The sequence below is a fragment of the Hyposmocoma kahamanoa genome, unplaced genomic scaffold (genome assembly GCF_003589595.1).
Source record: "Hyposmocoma kahamanoa isolate Upper Pololo Valley unplaced genomic scaffold, ASM358959v1 88, whole genome shotgun sequence".
NCBI classification, from domain to species: Eukaryota; Metazoa; Arthropoda; class Insecta; order Lepidoptera; family Cosmopterigidae; genus Hyposmocoma; species Hyposmocoma kahamanoa.
The window spans coordinates 10985654-10998631 of record NW_020654466.1 but is presented as its reverse complement, the minus strand read 5'-3'; positions in this window follow the sequence as shown (position 1 = coordinate 10998631).

Genomic DNA, 12978 nt, shown 5'->3' with positions numbered 1-12978 from the left:
CGGGAGATGCAATGTAGGCATGTTTCATAGTTACAGTTCATCTAACACACTGTACAATCTATAAGTACTGTTTATCAATAATAATAAATGTCCAAACTTCGGAGTTATTCTAGGAAACAAACGTCTAATTACTAAGTGAGAAATTATTTGATTCTGTTATACGTTATTTCAGATATTAACCTTATAGCTAAAACGTATAAAGGCAAATTTTAATTGCAGTAGCGAACCACATTAAATTAGAAAAAAGGTAACGTTGTAATCGTCAAATTTCCGTTTAATTGGTAGGTCAATGCTAAACGCACACTCAAATAGCTATTTAATTTACAACAATATGCCTAATGTTTATCTTTTCAACTACATGACAACCTAATCGGATAGACTATATTAAAAATGAAGTAAAGTTATTAACAAAGGGTATGACTCTCTAAGGGTCATTAATTAACCATGTGCGCACTTACCTTTCTTTATCGCTAGGTTTCTGTTCTTTTTTGGTAAATTCAACATCAGACAGGTTATTCAATTGGTAAGTTTTTTTACCCGTAAAACTTCTCTCCAACCCGTTTTCTTTGTTCTTCATTTTTATAGCACACTATAAAAAATCAACCATATAAACTAAGGCACAGCCAGACTAATTTTGTTGACATTAAGTTACGTTGCTACGTTTTCACACGTTCAGCCTTTATCCTTACCGGAACAAGACTATCTGTGATATTACTATCATGATAAAATTGAGCACTACTATTCGTTTGATAAATATATGAGACAGGCAACGGTTATAAAAACCTGTAATTTATAATTTTTTTGATAAGATACCTACATAAATTGTATTCGAACAGCACAATACATACAAGTAGGTACATTTAGTCTAAGTACGTTTAATGTGGATTATAAGCCTATAAGGACTGTTGAATCAATATCAATAATGAGTACTCGGTCATCTTTCAAATATTAATGCAATAATTTCATAACCATTGTCAAGTGTCAATTGTTGTTCTGCTAAAACAACTTTAGGGTTCTAAGATAGAACTTATTTGCCATGAAAAAAACTACAATTATTTTGGTAATTGGCATTTATTTTAATTATTGAATTGCATAATGATACAAAATATTGTGTAAAAAAGTTGTCTTACTACATATAACGCATATTAATCCATAAATAAAAGTAGGACGTTAGAATTTTATTTACCAAATCTGTATCAGTTCCTGCGGTCGAAGCTCTGCAAAGCATTTTTAACAGAAATCACGACAGCTGATAAAACAAAAATGTTATCTAACACGCGTGTTGTGCGCTGCTTAACTCGTTATTGTATTGCGTCATCAATGTGTTTACTCTTATGTTCATTATTAATTAAGAAAAAGTAGGAACCGCAAAATAATAATACAAATAACAAAATTCCTGAGAAATCGTTACGTGATCCAGACGCGTGTGTCGTCCGGAACGTTTTCGCGGTCACTACTACCAATGCCATGGTATAAATAGGCTCTGATTCCTCAAGGCTAAGTTCTTCGGTATTTTACTATGTCAATTTCCTTCCTCTCCTAACTGTGTATATTCCTTATGTAAATTATGTATTTTAGGGGAATTGCCGTTGACGGTTTCTATAACAATTTTTCCGCTAGTAGGTATATACCGTTTCACTATCACTATGGACAGGGTATAATCCACCACACCAAAATACAGGAGACCGGAATATGAAAGATTGGGAATTTATAAAGTCTTTACTTGTTTGAAGAAAATTATTACATTTTGCCAACCTTTATTTTAATTAAGTAGTTCGACTCATCCGTAGAACAAAGATCTATAACTATGCATGACTACTTGGTCTCAGGACATAGTACATTTCGTTCGTTCTTCTTCGCTGTGGATGTCAGATCTACCGTTCCTCGATTTTATATTTCCGAAATGAAATAATATATATAAATTCTCACAACACTTTTATGTAGGCCTCAGTTTGAATAAGAAAATTATTCTCGTAACGTACTTTAATACCTAAACCACAAAATCCAACATCAATTACAAATTTTGAATCAATATTATGCTATAGGTGACAACCACCGATGCCATGGATAACCAGAAGCGGTAGTCGAGTCTAAAAAAGTTCGCAGTGTTGAAGGAAATCGGTTGCGACTGTATAAGCTCACGAAATTCGATCACCGCAGACTTCAGTTCCTCACCTAGACAGAAAAGAATATTGAATTACTACAAACATATCTTATATCAGTACATAGGTATACAATTTTTTTAGTTTTTGTCCACCCGAAACTGTTACAAACAGAAATAGAGTGACAAAGGGTGTGTTCAAACAAGAGTGGGTGTGTGTTGTGTGACGTACAACGTGCGCAACTGAAGTTAATCGATTAATTCATGGAGCAGGCCAGGTTTTCTACAGGCTAGCCATTGACAATGAATGTTATATCCGATATTTCTCGTCAAAAATGTTGGATGGCATGTCGTTGAACTTAGATTAATTGTATGTTCACTAATAACACATCACCTACATTCGACAAGTACCTACATCCGATTAGTCACTTGTAAAAAAAATCGTCGCCTTACTTTCTTAAACCCGTATCTTAAAACACAAAGTTACTGAAATGCACAAAATGGATTGTCTAAACAAATGTTGCAGGCTAATTTCACTTCACATTTCCATCATATTGACACACTGGCTTTTACCTATTCTTAAAGTAATGCATCAAAATTAACACCCTCGATAAGAAATTTAAAATCAATAGAAAGTTGTACTATCTCCTGAATAATCACTCTATAAGATACAAGTCTGAGAAAGTAAGACATCGAAATAAATTTCAAGAACATTCATCCGCCGTCAAATACGAGGAGAACGAATTTACGAAGCAAAAAAGGGAGCCACCACACTTATTAACGCGAAATCAATTTGAGCCCGTCAGAAAAAGGTTATGTCCACACAATGCAATTGCCCAGACCGCCACCGACCATCACCGTCTTTTTTACTCTTATTACATGGACATAAAGCTTCTTCTAATGCGACTCCAAATCGATAAATGTGGTGACGAAACCAATATTGATTTTCAAGGTTAGAACAGTAGAGTCTAATTTGTAGTTTTATGTGTACGATGATAATACTACCTAAAGAACGTATTAATTAGACTGTGGTACTACGATAGAATGAATTGAAATTAACCAATTCAAATAGCGAATTGTGTCGACATAAACACACACATAGAATTGTATAATTCTTCTTTTTCTTATCATGTCAATACTTCTAGTTTTAGGACTAAGCATATTTGACTTTGACTTGTTGCCACCTAGACAGCATTTGTAATATTAGGTAATACATATAGGGGGTGTTTTTGGACATAGTTTTGCAAAAATGATCCAATCCACTTTTGATCAAAATTGAGTTATTCCTAAGGCAGGGCATACCCACTAACACCCTCTTCTTACCTCTGAATATTTTGCTTATTGACAAAAACTTGCAAAAAGAATCTAGGTACCTATCCATCCCTTTCATTGAAATTCAAAAGCTGACAAGATTTTCTTTATACATATACACTAAAAAGAATGAATATCAATTAGGTAGATACTAAATACGTTAATACGTAATCTGAAAAATAAAAGACGGTATTTTACTGTTTGACTCCACAGAACATTCCTCAATTTGTTACATGGAATTTTCTAATCTAAAAGTTGTAATTATACTGACAAAAGGAATACACTGTATTGGCGCAGTGTATTCCACATACATTTGACAGGAATTAAGAAATGTCAAAATTGATTAGAAGTTAATATCTCACGTGTGTATGACAATATCTAGTAGCAGTTATTTTAGTAGCAGTAGAGGCTCCTTGTGAAAAAGTTCGTCCATGATAGTACAGCCACCTTACCTATTTCTGCCGCCAAGCAGTAATGTTAACACTATTGTGTTCCGGTTTTAAAGGGTAGAGTGCTGGTGAAATTACAGGCACATGGGACTTGTCAACTTATGTCTCAGAGTGACGGGCGCAGTGGTAGTGTCCCTTAGATCTTTGCAATTTAAAGCTCTAAGTGGCGCTGTAACTGTTATGGACAGGCGTGTAGCTTACCATCAGGCGCACGACTTGTTCGTCCCGTCACTTGATGTTATAAAAAAGAAATTGCTTAAGGCAGTAATTGACTTGAGAGTCAGTATTTTTTTTACAACATAATGAAAAATAATTTGCATCTTTATTAGTGGCCACCATTTAGAACTACTTTTTTGGTAGGTATCACCACCTCAAGAATGTGTGGAAATGTGGATTATAATCCTAGATGGCGGCCGTCTATCGTTATGGGTACTTACTTTTGAGTAAAATTTTTAAATTAGCACGAAAACCAAGATAATGATAGCGATGACGAAAGTTTTCCTTTTTTTCGTGGCTGCCATGATGGATTGAGAAAAAACTTTTTGTTCAGCATGGAAATGCATTTGTGGACAAAATTTACCTATTGAATTATTTCAATTTTGTAAGCGTTCCTTCGTTTTTATAACTATTTCAATCTTATTCGACATCAAAATCTAAATAAAAAATGAATTTATTTCTTTTTTTATAAACAAATAAATGCGTATTTCACCCCCATCTCACCTGATGAAAAGTGGTGATGAGGTCAACGATGTAGCATTGGTACAATACGTTAAACAATTATTTATAAGCTTGTGTTGAGAAATTCCTTATGCTTAAAATAGTGAACTTATTACTCCTACAAATAAGGGCGTTAGTTAAAATAAAAGAAAAAGAAACTAAAATTTACAAATACTGTAGTATATACAAAGGAAGCCAAACAATTGATTCTGAAATGTCTTATGATTCCTATATTGATATCAAACGATGAGTACGAAAAGGTACTAAAACATTAACGACTAATTGTTTTACAGGTTGTTATAAAAATGTAAGTAGTGTGTTTTTGAATTTCTGAATGTAATACATTGCTACTACTTTGAAAGTGAATGTACTTATATTTTTGAATATTTCTGTCTTATATGCTTATCAATGTTGAATTTACAATTGGATCATTCTGGAATGGGGTACGAAAAACTAAAGAAATACTACCTAGCCAAAATTATCAAAAATTTATTTTTATATATACATTGTAATACTTACCACAACCTCTTTAGATCAAACATACTTACTACAAAAGCGTTAAGAAAAATACCGAATGTACATTAAAATTAGGTACATGATTCAGGTCCAAGCAAGTATGCCCTCAGTTTTTTAAGAAAAATGTTTCTAGATACCATATAAGTATTGTTATTTGAGAACATATAGCGCTAAATTTGAATGCGATATTTTCATTATCATGTCCACTGGGCCTTAGGAGGACAAACCATTCAAAAATATGAACGATAAACTTAAATTACTTTTTTAAAATACCTTACATTTTGTACACATTCAATGATCTTATAATATACCTACTACGAGATCAAATTACAAAAATTAGATTAAGTAGAGTCAGCTGTGATCATGGTTTCTATAAAAGATCTGACACGTTGGTATGTTTGAAAAAAAGACATATTTTTTAAAAGCTATTTTTTCGGGTTTCACCTCACTAGCTCCGAAAGGCGTTCTTTCTCGTTACAAAAAAATGACGGGCTTTTGAAGTTACAAGTACAGTTTTCACAAAGATAATTTTTATTTTATGTATATTATGAAGAAAATACGAAGAAAGAAATAGTTATGAAGGAAGTTTAAAGTTTTAAGTTTTAAGTTTAGTTTAGTATTTTAAACCAAACTAACAAAAGATTTTATCCTAAAAATTCCACTAATTATGAATTCAAAGTTTTTGTTCAAAGTGATCTATATGAAAGTGATACAAAAAAAAGAAAAAAAAAGAACATACAGTCGAATTGAGAACCTCCTCCTTTTTTGAAGTCGGTTAAAAACATAAAATGACTCCCGCCGCTTAAAAGACTGTTTAGGAAACCCAAACAAGGGAACGCATTATGTAAATACATGTATCCTAGAACTACAATGGAAAATATTTATTGAGGATCTCGATAATTAAACGAAGATGTGACTCAAAAGACTTGTATCCAATCCAAAATTCTTAAAAAAAATTCTCATTAAAAATCCGCGAGCAAAACAATTTCATCACGCTAGCGCGGAAAGGTTTCTAAAATTCGAACTTGACGACGGACTGTGGTGCACCTAACTTTTTCTTTCGATTAAAAAAAACATAAGGCCACGTTCAACTACGCGATTTGGCGTACATTATTCTTATGTAATGGAAATCCGTTTGCAACAACTTTTTTTCAACAAGTTTTTATCATTTTCAAAGTGAGTAAAAAATCCATGATTGAGTATTTCTCTCATGTGCCTGTACGGTGGCAGTACGGTGTCTAAGTAAAGTTGATATTATATGATGGCTACGCCAATATCAAAATTGCTCACTGGGGTTTTTGTTGAAGAGAGTGTGTTGAATAACGCCAAGTATCCTGTCTTTCTGCCGATAGGTTTGCTCACAATGGTGCACCAGACTGAATATAACCGAGGCGCAGGGCAGCATGCGTATGATGTTTGTTACCACCGGGATGTAACCCGCATCATATTGGGTAGACTGTGGAATTAAGACATCGTGTTAATAAATCGTTAATCAGTTATGGCTCGCCATGAGTCGTAAAAAGTGAAGGAATATATGTATATACCTATGCCAGAGAACAAAAGTAACGAGAACGGACACTCTCCGCCCCTACCTGGCTTGGCACACCCCGCACACTGACGGTGACATTAACTGAACGGCAATAAGGCTGTCGGCGAGCCGTTTTCGCGCTAAGACGGCTTTGATATTTGAATATAGTTTTCATCTATTCATTACGAAACTTGTACATTAATATAAAACATCATTTTACATTACTATTTATAATGGTGTTGAATTGTGCTGTGTACGGGTGTTTATCATCATCTACACGGGATAATTTATTTCGTTTTCCGAAAGATGAAACGAAGCAAGTAAAAATACTTGCCTGAGACTCATTCAGTTATTGTTTTCTTCATTTATTTAGTGCAGAGTAATATATAATACAGATTTATTATATCAATATAATGAGACGCTATAACTTCGGGAGCAAGTAGACAATTGTTCTCGAATTTTCAATTTATACTGCCGATAAATATTACGTAGTGAATGTAAACTAATAAAATAATGATATGATGTAATGGTAATGATAAATTTGGACACGCAGTTTCAAATTACCTTGGTTACCTTATTTAAAAGTACCTGTCCAAAATATAACATTTTAAGAGCTTTCAATATATTTTTAAATAAATCTTCAATATTATTCTAGTTAGTGAATTAATGAAAAATATAATATTATATCGATATAAATACCAAACGAACATGTGTAATTATTACGATTCTATTAACAGAATTATAGATAACAGATTCGCATTAGAATTTTCGCTATGTTGCCACTCTAACCACGTAACATAACGTACGAGAGAGTGATGGGTAACCCTGCCACTTCACGCACATATTTGCGCGTGTGCAGATAGCTACTTGTTGTATGTAGTAGTAGTAGAGTAGGTAACTAACTTTTGACCGTTGTATGGAGTGTCCGGGGTATGCCTATGCAAAAAATAGCCAGAGCGTAAGTCTGTATTGGATAATAGCGACAATCACCAACTCACCATAAACTAAACTAAATTCATTTTTACTGATGGCTGCTTAACTAGTTAAAATATGTCATAAAACGGAGTCACCACACTTATTATCTTGAAAACGGCTTAGACCGTTCAGAAAAAAATTATTTTCCATGCAATAAGAAGGACAAAGATGCGCGCCGCGCGCCTCTGACCAAGCGAAACGCACGTCTTTTATAATATGGACATAAAGATTTTTCTGGTCGGCTTAATGCGATACCGGGTTGTTAAGTGTGGTGACTCCTTAAGGTTGGGACTTCACATTTTAGTGTTAAGCTAACATTTGTAGGTTACTCTGTACACCTGGGGTACAGATAGGATGCAATAAAACACCATAGTAAATTTAAAACGGCATATTTACAGGTTTTGCGACTACAACAACAAAGTGGCAGACAAAAAATGCGTTTACTTAAGTTTAAAACTTTCAGTCAGCTAATTTTAAAATGGCATTTTTACGGAATGGTTATGAAAAATATTAATACCATGTAACACGCCTCAGAGTGTTTGTCAACGAAAAAAATTACCATTATTTTGATGTTTCAGCTATCTACCTAATCAATACCTATCAAATAAAAATCGATGACGTTCGGCAGTAGATAATTTAGGAATTAGTTATTCTGTTTTTGGCTGCGTAACGTTAAAATACTTCCGATTGTTTTGACGATACTGGCCAAGGCTGAAGTTGTGATTGAAAAATTATTTTCAATGTCCCTCAGAAATTTTCTACAAATTTTAGCTAGTATTTCAACAAATAAGATATGCACTATATAAATATCAAATTACCTGTACTTACCTATACATTTATCCTAAAAGGCAGTAAAAGTATGCAGGAATAGTAAGTAGGAATAGCAATATTGTTTCTTTACTATACCACAGTATACGCTTCAGTACCCTGTACCCACTAGGTACTCGTACTTAATAATATAAGCTTAATTATTATTGCTGTCAGCAAACCATTCCAGGCGATTTATAACTAAATTTTCAGCTATTTTCGGGAGGAAGAAGAAGTCAAAGGGTCGGAAAGTAGATGTCTCAAATTCAAATTCTAAATATCCTTGTTTCGTAAGTAAGCAAATAAATTCAAACAACACTTGAATGCGTCATTTAAAATTTATTAAACATTACTACTCATTCGTAAGGCATATTCTCCTGAGAAAAAAAGAGTAAGAAATTTTAAATGTATATTTGTTGACAGTTATCATTTACATTTACCTATAAAGCAGGAGCTTTATTATGGACATCTTTTGAATATACATATATCCTTTTTGTTTAACGATAATTTAAATGACCAGAGTAAAGTCCGACAAGAGTAAAGAAACTCTAAAAAATTTTTTACGGTTCTAGTAGCACGCTTTTTTCCATGAAGTTTCTACTGGTATAGAGTCATCATAATTATATGTTCAGCGTTTCTCATGGGTGTAACATTCCCTTCAAGATTATCTCCAACAAAATATTTACCCTGAAGAAACTTTGCACTCATCAATCAATATACACTTTCTTAGGAATGAAGTATAACGGTTTGTTTCGCTTATTTTGTAAATGTAATTTTTTTTGTCAATTTTTATATATTTGTCAATTGCGTACAATTGACTTTTGTATCGACTAATACAATGATGTTTTATTGTGCATAAAATAGTTGCATTGCAAAGCGATTACTTAGTTCGTTACTCACTCATGTTGTAATATACATAGATAGTATAATTATTTTTTAATCTGTTAAAAATAATATACGAGCTAAGTTTACCTTCAATTTTTTAATGTGTTTGTGTTGTAAATATTATTGTAAATAAATTCTAATTGTAATTCTTCATATTTGAGGCCGTTTGTATATATGATATTTTAAAATAAATAATACAAATGATAAATGCGAACAAAAATATATTTACAAAGAGCAACTAAGTATTAGAATTTTGTGCTTATGGGAATACGCGGTGGTTCAATTTACCGATTTCAATTGTAAGTTGGCTTACCAATGAAATAAAAATATTTTGAATTTGAACACTTTTGTCTAAAATTGAAAAGAAATAAGTTAAGTGTTTGTCTGGAGATCTGTCTAGTTACTTGGTACGGACTCCAGTCTCTCACTTAAGTAAGGTTGTTAACTTTAGAACTTATTAAGGCATGTTCATTGTTTAATTACAATGTACTATCTTCCTTTTGTGAGATTGAATAAATATTATTATTATTATTGTATCTATTTTAGAGTCTCGCCTCTCCCAAGGCGTAAAAGATTAATTTTATTATGATTTTTTTTTCTTGTACTCGATTGATGGTCGGATATTTGGAACCAGGTACGGGCCTAAGCCAAGTATTCTGGTTCGGTTGTGGTATTGTGAGGGGATGAGAGTGTGGTGATTTTTTGTGGAGTTTGTTGAATCAAGTGTATTTAAGAAACGGCGGACTATCGAGCATGTGTCTAGTATAATTGACTTTTGTAGAGGTATGTAGGTTTTAGGGTGTAGATCTATCATTTTTAAGGCGGTATGAAGGGTTTTCAGTATGATACCAGTTGACGAAATTATAATGGGGACTATCTTAATGGTTTCTTGGTGCCACATCTGTTTGATTTCGCCTGTTAAAGGTATGTATTTTTGTATTTTTTTTTAGTGTGTTTCTGTTTATTATTATTATTATTTATCATCATCATCATCATCATCTTTAGTCTTCTCAGCTTGTTAGCTGGTTTGAAGCACATTTACGGACCTAAGTCAAGTAAATGCAGTATATTACTATTATTATTATTATTATCTGTAGTCTGCTCAGCTTGTTAGCTGGTTTGAACCACATTTACAGACCTAAGTCAAGTAATTGCAGTATGACGTGTATGTACGAGTATGTGATGGGTGTGTAATAAGAACCTACTTCGTCCTCTTCCATCTGCATTAACTTTCTGACGATGCGGCATGTATTTAAAATTACAGCTTTTTGCAATGGTATATTATTATTATTGTATTTATTTAAAAACTCTCGCCTCTCCCAAGGCCTAAAAGATTAATTTTGAATTTTTAAATGGGAGAGGCGGTATTTCCCGGTAATGGTACAGTCGGCCGGGGTTATTATTATTATTATTATTATTATCATTATTATTGTCACTATTATTATGATTTATTATTATCATAATTGTCGTGGTTGTCACCGTCGTTGTCGTCGTCGTTGTCGCCGTCGTTGTCGTCGATGGAGTTCAGAGACCTATGTTGCGTTTGATAGAATCCACTTCGTGGGCCACCACGTCTGTGTGGTGGTGGTGGTGGTCTTTGCTCACAGCTCGCTTAACATGCCGCGCATGACCAACACCAAAATATTATAATATAATTATTAATCAGATAATATATATTTTTTTATAAATATACTTGTATTTAAAGTGTAATGGTGTTATATACTTTAATATTTTACTGGTTAGTTTATTTATGATGGTTGGTGAGATGATAAAATGGTTTATAACTTACCTACTGCATATATATCTTAAAATAATCTCACGATGTCTAATAGCGAAAACGCGTTTGTGGACTTACTTGCTTTGTGGTTAGTATTCTGATGGAGACGTTGGCGTACCTCACCATATCGATTAGTAGGCTTAGAGAACTGAGTAGAATCTGGAAATAATAAGAATATTCATCATCTTCGGTTTTCCACTTGCCATCATATTTCTCGATAAATTACTATCTTACCCTAACTCCGTACATATTATTAATGAAAACACACTGTTCAGTCAACATCAAATAGCATCTGCTCAACCATTTTACTTCGTGCTGTATATTACTTGATAAAGTTTTCAGCCGAAAACTTCCTCGCTGAATTTTTTGTGCCCGAATGTAATCATCGCAGTAGAACCAATTCTTGTTGCACAAAATGTCATTAAGCAAATCATTTGGATTAGTAGTTGCTGTTAACATACAATCAGCTGAATTGTAATAACTTTGCATAAAGTCCACCATAACTTGCAATCGATGCTTTACCTGTATCACCTGTGTCGTCATGTCCAGTATAGTGAGGATTTTAATGAGTAGAAATATGTAACTTACTCCATATATGACTGGAATCCACCATACAAAACTTAAGTACCATCCAAGGAACTCTAATGCGGATGTTGTTAACCAAATTAGTCCAAAAATTATGAGCAGCCATGTTAGCCGTCGGTGGATTTTCGAAAGATGTCTAATATCAAGTATTCGGTCAATACACTCATACTGCTTTATATACTCCAGGTAAATCCGGTTGCCATATTTATTAACAAAATATAGGTCGACGATGAACTGACAATAGTCGAAAATCATTTGCACCACGTCTGAGGCCTTTACTGCCAGATTTACTTCACTGAATATGTAACGAATTTTATAATATAATGTATAGAAATTTATAGCTCCGAGAAACATAGCTACCATCGCTTTTCTAATTATTGAACAGCGTTTTTCGTTTATTGTGATATGACGTTCGATACAGTTCAAAGTGAATACTTGCATAAGCATTTGTAGAGCCTTCATGGAGCTGTAGTGATTATCTCGCCTCCATCTAGTCTTATTTCGGTTAGCTTCCAAAACTAACACCTGGTTAGCCATCATCGCGAATTAGTTATGATTTGCGACTACACGTAAAACTAGGTGTACGAACAAGGCAACAATTGCCTGCGAGTTTAATTAGTTGAGTGCTCGTTCTCAAATTACTACTCATAATGTACCTATACTACACCCACATCAAAATTGAGGACTAATTAATAATGTAGAGCATTAATTATTCATTATTCATTCGATTCCGATGTAATTGAAAAAGTGAAAATATTATTACGTAATTTTTCAGGAAATATTGTAATAAATACATTTTATAAAGAGAAAAAGGAACTTTCTAATTTCCTTAATTCGTAAAAAAAGGTAGGAGACATACTCAGGAAGCTGGCATCGTTTCTCTTTTAGAGGGGCCAAAACACAGTCAGACGTTTCCACCCTAAAAGGTAAACTATAGAACTGATCTAGTTTGGTGTATTTTAGTACGTAACTAAGTTTATTTATTTTCATATAGGCAATGATCATAAAGAAGCACCAAATATCGAAAACTTATGTTTAAAAATTAACCAAAAATAGCTATTAACGGTTAAGAACTTTAAATTCAACTTTAATACCAGTTCGATGCATAACATTCAAACAGTTTATAAGCTAAGGTACCCTTTATAAAAAAGAAAAAAATTTATAATTTAGGAAACAAAAGGTTGCATTTAACCAAATTATCCGGTGTTCTGGTCTCAGAAATAATTTTCGTGTGTCCGGTATTAGGTGACAATTATTAATCATAATAAATTATCCGTATCAAATAATTTGTTATCTACTTTGTATAATTATTGGCTTATAATCGCGC